At 43.0% G+C, this 13,212-nt stretch overlaps 1 long non-coding RNA gene across 1 annotated transcript; it reads left to right on the forward strand.

The window, feature by feature from the left end:
* The first annotated feature begins 5,728 nt into the window (after positions 1-5,728).
* Positions 5,729-11,987, forward strand: LOC127678252 (uncharacterized). Its single transcript, XR_007976541.1, has 3 exons — positions 5,729-5,910; positions 8,509-8,557; positions 11,817-11,987. It is a non-coding gene; the product is annotated as an uncharacterized LOC127678252 (long non-coding RNA).
* The last annotated feature ends 1,225 nt before the right edge of the window (positions 11,988-13,212 follow it).

Genomic DNA, 13,212 nt, shown 5'->3' on the forward strand with positions numbered 1-13,212 from the left:
AGGGACCTGGGAGGGAAAATGGAGGGGGGCCGGGTGAAGTTGCAGGAGAGGGGAACCTGATCTGGTATTGGATGAGGGAAAAGGACTGAGGCACTGAGAGCCAGCAGAAAGAATGGAAACAGGTAACCTCGGGGGATAGAAGGTTAGGGGTACGCTCCAGAATGCATCAGATACACAGGAGGTGAGAGACTCTCAGGACCCAAAGGGAGTCCTTAAATGAAATACCCAACAGTAGGGAGAGGGAACTTGTAGAGCCCACCTCCAGCAAGAAGACAGAGCATCAAATGAGGGAGAGGGGTTCATCCCACAGTCACAACTCTGACCCATAAGTGTTCCTGTCTGAAAGAATTACAGGGATGAAAATGGAGAGGAGCTTGAGGAAAAGAAGGTCCAGCAACAGGCCCAAAGTGGGATCCAGCTCAAGGGGAGGTCCCAAGGCCTGACACTATTACTGAGGCTATGGGGCACTCACAAAAAGGGACCTAGCATGACCGCAGTCTGGAAGACCCAACAAGCAGCTGAAAGAGTCAGATATTTGCACCTGACCTATGGACAGAAGCGGCTGACCCCTGTTGTTGAATTAGGGAAGGCTGAAAGACGCTGAGGAGAAGGGCAGCCCTGTAGGAGGACCAGCAGTCTCAATCTGGACCCCTGAGATCTCTCAAACACTGGACCACCAACCAGGCAGCATACACCAGCTGATATGAGGCTCCCAACACACATACAGTAGAGGACTGTCAGGTCTGTGCTCATTAAGAGATGATGCACCTAACCCTCAACAGACTGGGGACCCCAGGGAGTTTAGAGTCAGGTAGGGTTGCAGGTGGGGACATCCACATGGAAACGGGGGGTGGGGGTGGAGGTGGGGTGGGGATGGGGAGGTGGGGTGGGAGGAGGTATGGAATGTGGAACAGTTGGAGGGTGGACGGGGCATAAAATAGGGAGTGTAAAAATAAATAAATAAATAAATACTTTTTAAAAAAGTGAGTCTATTTTTTATTCATAAAAAATACAGTTTTAAAACAAGCTTTAAAGGGGCCAGCAATATAAACACTGAATAGTAGCAGCCTTAGCAAGTTTGGATGAGCAGTAACAAGATCATATAACATCCCCAAACCAAATCAAATCCAAAACAACCAAAATTCCGATTAAATGATCAAAATTGACTTTCCTGCAAGGATGTGGGGGTGGAATTCAAAAGCAAAAAATCCCAAACCAAAACCCAAACAGAAAAGTATGGTAAAAGGCACTCTCTCCTTTCATATGTAACAACACAAACCTATAGCCTGTGGCTGTTTTTGAACACTTAGTGGCAAGGCAAACACCAAAGTTCTCTGACAGGCTGTTGTCAGAGGAGGAAGTGAAATCAAACCTGAAAGCAGTCTGGCTTGCTCACTGGCTATATAATCTTAGGACCTATTGGCACTAAATAAATGAGATATGGGAAAGAAAAACCATCCAAGAAATTCTGTGGTTGCTTGGCAGGGGCTCAGCATGTGGCTCCTGATGCAGAAGTTCCTGCTGCTGGAGGCTCTGCTCTAGTGCCAGTTCAAGGTCATACTGCAGTTTCTCAGACCTGACAGATGTATGCAGTCAATACCCATGCCCAGTGAGGACCTGGTATGTCAGCTGTCAGGCTGCCGTCTCCCGCCCCCTCATCCTTACAGGAAAATCAATTTTGATCGTTTAATCGAAATCATTGTTTGTATCCCCAAATACTCAAACAGTAGCTGACCCTGGAAATTTTCTCAGCTTTAAACAAGTGTCAGGATTTGTTCTAGGTACTGTATGTTCTGTTCTACTAAAACAACTAGGTTTTTCTCTTACAATCCAGGGCCATCATTTTGTACCGGGAACCTACCATCAACAGTATAGGAGTGATATCCCAGTTATTCAAGATGAGTTTCTGATGGGTTACAACATTTTAGTGACAGACACAATAAAGCTTTGCAACCTGACCCCCTGAACTAGGAAATGATGCTAGGTCAGTGCCCTTATTCAGTCAGGATGCACCTTGTATGCAAGCATCATGAAAGATGGAGCCTGTCATGTTGAAGCGTCATTTCTCAAGATGTGTGTGTGAGAAGAATATCCCTGCACAGGATCTAGCCCCAAAGAGAATCCTGAATTTCCTTAGGACTAAAGCTGGGAAACCAAATCCTGGCTCTCTATACGAGTCATATTATACTCCCATGAAGGATCTAATCATCTCTTCAGCAAAGTCTTCTGCATGGACTCATCCAGGAAACCCCTTCACATATTCTATACAGGGAAAACTTTTCACAGAAATGTGTAATGACTGCAGAGAGCACTGCTGCAGGAGTGGAGTCTGATTCCACCCCCACCCCCCAGGGAATGTTCTTAAATAAGCATACGATTTCAGACAGACATGATTCTGTATAACTTGAGATCCCATAATATGGCATCAGAAGCAAGGAGATCTCTGTGAGTTCAAGGGCAGTCTGCCCAAAACTTACTAGAGTTCACAGAAGGGAGTCACGAAGCCTCAGGCTTTCACCCCACCTCATTTGTCCTCTCCTGTTTGATTGATACTGGTCTCTTCAATGTTTCTTGACTTCCTTAGGCAATGTCAAGATTCCTCCATTGTCTTTCTGTCACACTTTGTGCATAATCTTATTGCCAGACTTTGTACATATATTCACAATGGACCAAAATAAACTATTTAGTCCCCTCCTTACCAATGATGAAAGAAAAGTACCCCTCCAGAAACTAATCTTGAGCTGAAGTTGTAGTTCAATGGTATACAGTCTGTGCTTTTCAAGTACAAGGCTCTGGATCCCCTTCCTGCACTAAAATTCATGACCCCTTAGCTTCTGGATCTTATAGTGAACAAATAGACACAAAAATATTCTGTCACTACATCTACCATTTATAAGGCTCCATGAGGGTTTCAGAAAAGATTGCCTAAGTTCTGTTGAACCTGACAGGTCTCATACCAGGTTCACTGCATTATTTATCAAACCAGCATGGACAGAAAGGTGACAGAAAGAAGTGTCTGCTTTGGAGGAGCTCAGTTAATAAAGAGCTACATAAAGATTAAAGACACAGGCCACAGGCCTGGAGAGATGGCTCAGTGGTTAAGAGCACTGGGTGTTCTTCCAGAGGTCCTGAGTTCAATTCCCAGCACCCAGAAACCACATAGTGGCTCACAACCATCTGTAATGGGATCCGATTCCCTCTTCTGGTGTGTCTGAAGACAGCAACAGTGTACTCACATACATTAAAAAAAAAAAAAAGACTAAAAACACGGGGGGGGGGGCAGTACTAGTGGCACTCACACCTTGGCAGTCACTAACAGCATCTAGTTGGACTTAAGGCCTGAGTAACAGGAGGGAAATAGTGCCTGGTCCTGGGAATCTGCCAGTGAGGGACTCATGAGGACATGGGTCTCAGTGAGAACCCCTCCTTACTAAACTGACTACTTTACTAAACCCACTCCTATCTGCATTCTGAATACTTATGCATATACCCATGGATAAGCATAGCTCCCACCCTCCCCAAGGCAGCTTATCTTTTTAATGGGCAGAGATCATCATAGAAAAGCACAACTGGTCAAAATGCAGAATCACTGAGCTGGGATGCCCAGCCATAGTGAATACACTTACAACACAACTTCTGCATCTAAGGCTTGGGAACCACTGCAAAACAAGAGATGGAAAGGTAGTAAGGACCAGAGACTTAGAAGTCTGCTGTGAGGATGTGTTTCATAACTGCAGGGAAGCTGCCCCTGTGATACCTCAACAATATGGCTACCTAAATATGACCTGAACAAACAACAATATCAACAGATATGCAGACATAGAGCAGAAAATGTCATGAGGCCCCCACCCCTAGACAAAGAACTGTAGGCAGCTAAGGGAAGCAGAGTGGGAGAAATAGTTTTCCCTCAGAAACAAGGCTCCTAATCAGTTATACCAAGTGGTCATCCTAGATCGTGTGCATGCAGGTAACACTGAAAGGACTCAGCAGGATATATTTATATGTGTGTGTGTGTGTGTGTGTGTGACAATAACAATGGAAGAAGTCAAGAATTTTTTGATGGAGTACTGAAGGGGCTGGAGGAAGAGGAATAGAAGAAAACCATGTAATTATATTTCAATTTTTTAAAGTTTAAAAAAAGAAAAAATGGGGCTGCAGAGTTGGCGCCATGGCTGAGTTTGCACTGCTCTTGCAGAAGACCTGGGTTTCACTCCTTTCACCCACTTCAGATGGCCGGCACTCACCCCTGACTCTGGCACCAGGGGAATGCTACACCTCTGGTCTGAGTAAGATCAGGACAAGAGTTCATATCCACATACAACATACATATGTATAGGCACACACTCAGTATATACACACAGACAGACACACAGACACACACACACAAAACACCCATACACATAAAAAAGAAAGAACTTTCTTAGAGCTTGAGAAATCTAGACCTGTCATCAAACACACAAAGGACAACCATCAACCTTCTATCTTAAGGACAAGATGTGAGCCAGAATACTATGATTTGTTGAGTATTACAGCTTGCAGAAGGCTGGGCAGTGGTGGCACACACCTGTAATCCCAGCACTCTGGGAGGCAGAGGCAGGTGGATTTCTGAGTTTGAGCCCAGCTTGGTCTACAGAGTGAAACAGGTCTCCAGGACAGCCAGGGTTATACAGAGAAACCCTGTCTCGAAAATACAAAAATCCAAATCCAAAAAACCAAAAAAAAAAAAAAAAAAAAAAAAAAAAACCCAAAAACAAAAAAAAACCTTGCAGAAGAGGAGGAAGCCCTCACCCACACGCAGCCAACAGTCATTCATTAACTCCAGTTTGATTGTTGCAATGGATTCTGTCTGGCCAAGAGCCAAACAAAAATGGTGGTGCAGCCTCTAATTCCCTCACCCGGGAGGCAGAGGTAGGCAGATCTCTGTTGAGTTGCAGGCTAGCCTGGACTACATAAAACGGTTCTAGGACAGCCAAGGTTACAAAGTAAGACCCTATCACAAAGATTAAATAGATAAACCCAGATGTCCAGCGAAACGTCCCACATTTGAAAATGTTGGCAAAGAAAAAACAGCACGGGTGCAAAGTAGAAGAAAACCTGAAGCAGCCCTATTGACGTCCGGTTTTGGCAGTCATGCGTCTGGCCTGAAGAAACTGATTCTGGGATAGTAAAGAATTTAGCCAAGATAACAGAATAGTAGATAGAATCATACTAGAACTCTGTCCTCTGGAATTTTATTAACATTCCTTCTTTCTCAAAGAAAGATCACTGGGATGTGTTCTTTAAAAATCTGGAAAATCGCTGGAAAAAAATAATAAAGGTAGCTGTAAACAAAAGGAAGGCCTCAAGCAAGCGCATATTGCAACCTTCAGCAAAAGGCGGTGCTAAACTCAGCGCACCTTTAATCCCAGCACAGAAGCAGGAGCAGCACCATTGGTTCGAGGGCAGCTTGGCCTTAAACAGCGAGTTTAATTTTAATCTTTAAAATTAAAAGTCCCCGATCCCTCAAGGAAAAGCCCGATTCATACTAACAACAACAACAACAACAACAACAACAACAACAACAACAACAACAACAACAAAAGAACAACGAAAGTGACAGACAGGGAACGAGCAGCGAATCCGCACCGCCCGCGCCTTCCCCGGAGGCAAGGCGGAGCTAAATTGGCGGAGGACGATGGATTACGGCCTCTGTCGGCCATGCCTCACGACTCCTGCCGTAAAGGCCGCACGTGACGCATGCGCAGCTCCTCTCTTTTCCGAGATCCGGACACGGTCGTGATTGTCGGGGCTCCTCGTCCGTCGTCACCATGGTGAAGCTGAGCAAAGAAGCTAAACAGAGGTTGCAGCAGCTCTTCAAGGGCGGCCAGTTTGCCATCCGCTGGGGCTTTATTCCCCTCGTGATTTACCTGGGTCAGTGGTTGAAAAGCTTGGGAGAAGCCGCAGGGCAGGGGTTGGTGGGACCGAGTCTCTTTTTCGGTGTTCCGGGGCGGGGAAAATAAACCGGGCCTCCGTGTTGTCCACGTTTTCCGAGGCTGTCTGGCCGGGCTCGAGAGCCCGTCTTCGAGTTCCTTTGAACCATTTGGGTAGTGTTTAACCAGCCACACAGCCCCTTACATTTTATTTAAAATAAAAGCAAGATCTTTCAAGATTGATTTTAGGTGTATATGACCCCTAAAGAAAGGCTAATCCGCTGTTTGGCTTTCAGAGCGTTCCCCCCATGTAGTAGCCTAGATGGAAAGACGCTGATCAGGTTAAAATGTCGCTGCCTTAAGGCATGGTTATGACAGTAACTTAAGCTTTTCTTGTATAATGAAGGGTTTCGGTGATTTTTCCCCCAAGAGTTACAGACCCCATTTTCAGGGAAAGAAACCGAGCCATAAAGTCGTACTTTTCCTTGCCCCAGTGTCCAAGCAAATATTTTCACCCAGAGCTACACTCTGTACCTTATCCTGTTCCTGGTCGAGTAGTTTTAAAATTTCTAATCTTAATTACCTTGTTCAACCCGTAAGTAAAGGGGAAACAGTAGAGGGTTGTAGCTGCAGGTCTGAGCTCGAATACGGAGTCTGACATTTCATGTTAAAGCGGGGACCCTCACAAGTGCCGCTTCTGGTTTGTTTTAGATGACTTGCATTTTATAAGATAGAATACATTCATTTGTAGTCTTTTTTTTTTTTTTCCCTGAGACAGGGTTTCTCTGTGTAGCCCTGGCTGTCCTGGAACTCATTCTGTAGACCAGGCTGGCCTCGAACTCAGAAATCCGCCTGCCTCTGCCTCCCAGAGTGCAGAGATTACAGGCGTGCGCCACCACCGCCCGGCTTCATTTGTAGTCTTGACAGAGCCTTTAACTAGGCTGGATATTTCTCCAAGCAGCTCTTGTTCCCATGAGAGCTGTGATAACCTGGGTATTTGGATAGGACTTAAATATTTTTCTTGGTATTCCTAAGTATTACTGTTGAGACAGTGCCTCATGTAGCTCAAGCTAGCCTTGTACTCCTGATTCTTTTTTCTCTACCTTTCAAGTGCTTGGATTACAGGCCTGCACCATCACATCTAACTCTTTCCTCCTCTATTTTGAAAGAAAGAAAAAAAAAACGCAGATAGTGATAGTTATATAGGTATCAGATAAATAATTGTGCCAGCTTACTTTTTTGTTACTTGTTTTGAGACAGGATCTCTCTGTGTGGCTCTGGCTGTCTTGGAATCACTAGGTAGATCAGACTGGCCTTTGAGCAATCCTTCTGCCTCAGCCACCTGAGTGCTGAGATTAAAGGCATGTGCCACCACCTACTGCTGGCTTTACTTTTGTAGGCTGTTTTGTCCACACAGACAGTCTTTGTAGCCCGCACCGCTCCGTTTTCACAGTCTGCCTGTAGATGAGGCTGGCTTGAACTTGCAAATCTGCCTCATCTCTGGTGTAGTTGGTGCACTAGGCTCTTCTCCTTTTGAAACACATCCCTGCCCCTACCACCAGATGAGGCGCTTCCATGTAGCCTAGGCTGTCTTGGCTGTAATGTCAAGCTCCACCTGCCTTCAAGTTTTGAATAGTGGGTTCCAGTTGTGCACAGCTCTATCTAGAGAGCCTAGATGGAGATTCTGTTTAGCTAGAAGCTTTAGCTACTTGTCAGAATCATCTGTCTGGGGACTGGATTGCTTCATTTCCTAGAGCTTGTCATTGCAGTGGTTATTACTCTAGCATCCCAGTAGGCGTATTTAAGATTGATGCTGATAGGGCTGCCCTCCAGCACTTCTTTGTGCATATGCTAATCATTTACCCAGGAAATGTGTGTGTGTGTGCATTTATAAAATCAACTGAGTTTAAATTGTATTTAAATAGTAAAGGTTTTTTTTTTTTTTTTCATATTTAAAATTAGAGTGTATTTGCCTGGAGAGATGGCTCAGTGGTTAAGAGTACTGGCTGCTCTTCCAGAGATCATGTGTTCAATTCCCAGCCAGAACATGGTGGCTCACAACCATCTGTAATGGGATCTGATACCCTCTTCTGTGTGTGTGTGTGTGAAGACAGCTAAAGTATACTCATAATAAATAAATAAATCTTTTTTTAAAAAAACATTAGAGGTTTTTGATCTAAATTGGTAGATAAATATTAAATTACTTAACCTCCTTTTCTGTCTTGAGTCTTTGCTTTATAAAGAGAAGAGTTTGTGGAAGATAAAGTAGGATATCCTCAATTATACTTTCAGAAAAAGTGTCATTTTCCTCTTTCTTTAAGCTTTTCAAAGTGTTCCAGTGTGGTTTGGGACTTGCTTCTTGTACTTGGGGAGTGACTGAATAAAAGTAGGCCGTGTTAAGATGATCTGCTAGCTGCACAGTGGAGACAACTGTCTTTTCTGCTGGATGGGCTCAGATGCTGCTCCGCTTTCTGGTGAAAACTAGGAACCTTGAGCAGCACAAGTCAGCTGAGACGGGTGTCCCAGATCGGATTGTAGACGTCTTGTCTGCTGGACTTGGGATTGTTTCATTTGACAGTTTTTATTATTTTTCCTTCAGGATTTACGAGGGGTGCAGACCCTGGAATGCCTGAACCATCAGTTTTAAGGTAATGCTCTTGAATATCACCATTTGAAGGCAGATGCTCATATATTAATTGGTATTGAATCATTGGAAAGTGGATGGCCCATAACTTCACCAGTCATCAGTCTTGAGTTGTTAGAAGAAATATTGTGGTCTAGTCTAGCATGAATTAATTACTGTGTAGCTGCTTTGCTTTCTTCTTCCCACCTTAAAAATCTTTATTTACCATGTTATAATCATAATGATACACATTTTTAAAAGAAAAGAACTAATTTATCTCCTTATCCCATGAAAGGGTAAACTTGTGTATTGAACTCTAACAGCTATACATAGAATTTTGGTCTTTTCACCTAAAATTAGAACTGATATCCCTATTTTTTTTTACTTGTCAGTTACTTGGGTGTTTCAGTATTTTTCATAACAATGTAACATTTAAAGCTTTACAAATGATTGTTATTATGTATATTAGTATTTTGCTTACATATATGTCTGTGCCCTGTGTGTGCACCTGGTGACTCTGGAGGCCAGAAAAGAGTGTCAGATCCTCTGGAACTGAAATTACAGAGTGGTGAACTTATCTGTGTGGGTGCTGGGAATTGAATTCTGGTCCTCTGGAAGAGCAGCCAGTGTTCTTAACTGCTGAGTTGTCTCTTCAGCTCTGCAAGCATTTTACTGTATAATATAGCTTTTATTTCTTTATGATAAGTTCTTAGGAGATTAGTAAATCAAAGTATATTAATACATATAAATTGTTTGCACAAATATGTATTTATATTAGTCACTGTTCTATTATTGTGATGAGTCAGTTTATAAAGAGGAAAGGTTTATGTTGGTTCAGGAGGCATTAGGCTATGGTTGCTTGATCCTGGTAGCAGAGTCCATAATAGCAGTAGGGGTGAGAGGGGTGCCTTTTACCTCCTAGAGATGGGGAGATGCTGGGCTAGAATCTCAGAATCCTACTCAGCAACATGCCTCCATGGTCTAACTTCCATAACACTAATTCTCTTAAAGGTTTTATCCGCTTCCAGTATTTATAGACTGGTCCATAGATCGTGTGTGTGTGTGTGTGTGTATGTGTGTGTGTGTGTGTGTATGAATCCTGTAAATATGGTAAAAGCAGAGTCTCAACAGGTGGGTGTGGTCCTGAAGGACTGGCGCTCCAGTCACTATGGCAACCATTGACTCATGGACACTGCAGTGAGGCTGTGGGATTTCAGCTGTGTTTCAGACACATGCAGAAAATACAGTTGGGTATTCCTTGCCAGAAGTGTTTATACTAGAAGTACTTCAAATTTCAATTTCAATTTTTCTCTGTTCAGAGTGCTGGGGGAATGAGCCCAAGGCCTTTATGTATGTCAGGCAAGCATTCTGCTAAGAGCAGACTCCCAACAAACCCCTCTCTGTTCAAATTAGACATGGGGGTTTGCAGTAATAGTACTCATAGTCACCTACAATGTGCCGGTTATTTTAGGGGTTTTGTATATTTCGTCTGTAGTTGTCACTTCAGTATCTCCTGAGCAGATAGTTGATAGGTGGTAGATGTACAAAGCCTGTTTACTTTTTTATTTCCTCATTTTATTCTTTCCTTTGGTCTGTTATTACAGATTCTTTTTCTTGTGTGGTTTTATTTTTTGGAAGGGGATAAGGAGAGGTGAGGCAAGGTCTTGTGTGTCCCAAGCTGGCCTGTAGATCAGGCTGGCCTTGAACTCAGCCACCAGAATGCTGGGATTACCTCATGGACAGGGTTCTTAAAGTTGCCTTCACAGCTGCCCATTAGTTCTTTTTTTTTTAGCCATTGTTCCTTGAACTATGAATTTCCTTTTCTGTGAAATGGGAGTGAGGTTGTAAGTCTGCTCTTGATTGCCTCAGTGGTTGCAAGCCAATTACCTCTTCAGAGAAAACCTTATTTCAGACACATTACCATAGTCACTACCGCATCAATCTGGGAATGTTTTCTAAGTACTGCAAAGTGTCAAGTACGTTTCCTCAAGAGGTCATCAAACTTTCAAAGTTGTGGTTCTTCTTTTATAGTTTGGATATAATGCCTCCTACATTAGGCTGGCATGAGAATTAAATAACAATATTTTATGTAAATATTAACAGCACTGGTCAGGTAACTTGATCAATAAACTTTTTGCTTATTTGTTTGTTTTTTGAGTTTTGTTTTTTGGAGACAGGGTCTCTATATATAGCCCTGGCGGTCCTGAAATTCACTGCATAGACCAGGCTGGCCTTGAACCCAGAGATCTCTACCTCCTATGCCTCAAACTCTGGACCTAAAGGCATGGCTAGGCTTTGAACTCTTGATGACTCTGCCTCTGCCTTCTGAGCACTAACCTTTAGGCTTAATTCAACACACCCAGCTAAGACATAAGTAAGACAAGTATCATTATTTCTGTTATCTGTGTTAGACCAAGGAAGATTGTCTTTTTTCTTTGAGTATTTTACTCCATTGAAAAAGAAATCTTAACAGCTGAAGAGTTTGCTTTCATATCTCAGCTGTATGTAAAAATACATGGCCTCAATGGGAGACTGTTAATATTTAATACATAATGGTGAGTGTATGTTGTGTTTTCTAGAACGGTACTTTCATAGAAAGGCCTGGATGGCCTTTAAGGATAAACTACAGAATTTCATTGTCACTCACAAAGTCATATTTTTAATCAGTAAGATTTAGACATGAAACATGTCTCTATGCTTTCTTGGATCCTGCTATGGGAATCTGTCCCCCTTCTCCAGTTAAAGATTCTGGGTGGGAGTTAGCAGAAGTGGAAATAGTGACTGATTGCTCCCAGAGAAGTGGGTGGGCCAAGATGGCATTTAGGTCAGAGTCATTCTTCCTTGTGAGGTCATTTCCCTGTCAGATTTGTGGTAGTTCAAAGCAGGAATGGTAATGTAGACTTTGCACAGTCTCCCTCAAAGTACTCAGTAAAAGGGTGCTTGTTGTGGTATTGATGCTTTGCATAACAGTAATACAGTTTCACGTCAGTTCCCTGGTCCTTTAATGAGAATCATTGTTTATGTTTTGATTGACTTCATTTTATATAGTACCGAAAAAATTTCCTTTCCTCAAGATAACCACATTCAAAACTAGCAGAACTATATTTCGGTATCTTTGATATTGTTTTGTTATTTTTTAATTTGTCTGCTTATGGATTCTTGTCCTCTAGTAACTGAGTTTACTAGAAAAACAAACATGAATGGGTAAGACCTGGTTCTTCAGCTGTGTGTAGAAAGTTTTTGTTTCCATGTTAATTTATTTTTCCTTTTCATAAATGTTTTAGCCTACTTTGGGGATAAAGGACTGTTCGGTCATCTGGATTTGGACGCAATCCAGCATAGAAGGTGTGTACTCCAGCTGGATACGAAACGAGACATCATTTCAACACATCTGAGGCAGAGTGGAGCCTATACTCACTTATGATAAACTATCAAAATAAATATTTTTAACAGTGTTATAGTGTGTCTTTCTCGGTGTGTGTGTCAAGTCAGTGTGTGTGGAAGTCAGAGGACAATCTACTGCCGAAGTTTGTTCTCTTCTTCTACCATGTGGTCTGGGGATGTAACCTGGTAGCAAATGTTTTTACCCACTGAAGCTATCTTTCTGGTCTGCCTTGAACTTCTTGAATTAAGTATGCTGGGACTAATAGGTAAGAATCAAGCCTTTTATTACATCTTTTTTGGAACAAAAAATCTATGTGCTTGAGTACTGCCTTAAAAGTAAAAACCTTTCCAACTGAATTCCTGGTTGTTCATTTTTCAAGTGCAGTTCCCCTTTGCAGATCATTAGCCTCAGAAACTTTCTAAGTGGGGAGAGTAGGAATGTCCATTTTTGACAGACAGGATGTTCCTCTACACTGACGTGAAAGCTCTGACCGTAAGAAATGACGGTTTAGTGTCTGCACTGCTGGGGGATGGGAATGGTGCTGGGGAATTGTGTCTGATTTATGTGTAGGTTAAATTTTCTTCAGGTGTGAGCAAGTAGAGCTGGCTGAGAAGAGGCTGAATACTGCATATCAGTGTTATATCATGGCAGCACTTCTACTAGCAGGAAAGACAGCTAATGGAATGAGTCATGTCTGGTTACTGCTTTTCTAGGAGTTCTTCTATTTTGTTTTGGCCTTTAAAAAAATTATTTAGCATCAGTTTGTTAGTGTAGTCCTAGCTGTTCTGGGACTCTCTGTAGACCAGTCTGGCCTTGAACTTGAGGTCCGTGAGCCTTGACCTCCCGAGTGCTGTGATTAAAGGAGTGTACCACCATACCTGGCTTATTTCGACCTTTGGTTGTTGGTGGTGGGTTTTTTGGTTGGTTGGTTGGTTGGTTTGGTTTGGTTTTTGGTTTTTCGAGACAGGATTTCTCTGTGTAGCCCTGGCTGTCCTGGAACTCACTCTGTAGACCAGGCTGGCCTTGAACTCAGAAATCCGCATGCGCCACCACTGCCCAGCTGGTAGTGGTGGTTTCTTTTTTTTTTTTTTTTTTTTTAACAGGGCTGAGGACCGAACCCAGGGCCTTGCGCTTGCTAGGCAAGCGCTCTACCACTGAGCTAAATCCCCAACCCCGGTAGTGGTGGTTTTTAATAATCTTGCTGAGAAGCTGGGTGGTGGTGGTGCACACCTGTAATCCCAGCACTTTGGGAGGCAGAGGCAGGCAGATTTCTGAGTTCGAGGCCAGCCTGGTTT

This window comes from Apodemus sylvaticus, chromosome 2 (assembly GCF_947179515.1).
Source record: "Apodemus sylvaticus chromosome 2, mApoSyl1.1, whole genome shotgun sequence".
Lineage (NCBI taxonomy): Eukaryota > Metazoa > Chordata > Mammalia > Rodentia > Muridae > Apodemus > Apodemus sylvaticus.